Genomic DNA, 1,159 nt, shown 5'->3' with positions numbered 1-1,159 from the left:
TCATTGTTGTTTGGCAGGCCTGGGCTGGATGCCAACCCGCCAGCTCAGATGTATGTAGCTGGCGCCTTAGCCACTTGAGCCACAGGTGCCAAGCCTTTCACTCCTTTTTTTGATCAACATGATTTAAGTGTGCTGTGAAAGTTTAACTGTAGGTGCAAATGTGCCTTGAAATTAAAAAGGTTGAAAAATACTGCTCTAGTGGCCTAAAAGGATATGTAAAATAATTCAGAATTCCTTCATGTAGTTCCATGAATTTTTTTCTTTAGTCCATTTATATTTTTATTTCTTCTTGTCCTGCCTTTTCTTTCTTTATTTTTCTGAGGCAGAGTCTCATTCTGTCTCCCTGAGTAGAGTGCTGTGACATCGTAGCTCACAGCAACCTCAAATTTTTGGGTTCAAGTGATCCTCTTGTCTCAGCCTCCTGACTAGCTGCGACTGCAGGCATCTACCACAGCACACAGCTAGTTTTTTTCTATTTATAATAGTGAAGGGATTTTGCTTGGTTCAGGCTGGTCTGGAATTCCCGAGCTCAGGCAATCCACCCATGATGGCCTCCCAAGGTACTAAGATTACAGGCACACCCAGCCCTTGTCCAGCCTTTTAAATGCCTTTTTTCTTTCTTGCTCGTTTCTGAATCAAATTTTATTTCTTATTTTCTTAGAGATAAAGTCTCATACTCTGTTGTGTAGTTTCAAGTGCTATGGCAGAATTATAGTTCACTGCAACCTTGAACTCCTGGACTCAGATGGATGTTGGTAACTTGAGTACTTGTGTTTATGATTCCATCTCAACCTGCTGAGTAGATGGGACTACAGGCCTGCACCATCATACCCCAGTTGGATTGAGTATTTTAGTTTTTCTCAATCCGTTCTTTCTCTTTCCTTTTCTTTTTTTTTTTTTTCTTCCAGTTTTTAGCCAGGGCTGGGTTTGAACCTGCCACCTCTGGCATATGGGGCTGACACCCTATTCCTTTGAGCCACAGACACTGCCCATCTTTTGTTTTCTTGATACAGAGTCTCACTCTGGCACCCTCGGTAGAGTGCCATGGCATCAGCATAGCGCCCAGCAACCTGCAACTCTTGGGCTCAAGCGATTGATTCTCTTGCCTCAGCCTCTTGAGTAGCTGGGACCACAGGCTTCCACCAAAACACTTGCTTTT

Source organism: Otolemur garnettii, unplaced genomic scaffold (genome assembly GCF_000181295.1).
Source record: "Otolemur garnettii isolate 467f Iridium unplaced genomic scaffold, OtoGar3 scaffold00211, whole genome shotgun sequence".
NCBI lineage: Eukaryota > Metazoa > Chordata > Mammalia > Primates > Galagidae > Otolemur > Otolemur garnettii.
This window is presented reverse-complemented; position numbering follows the sequence as displayed.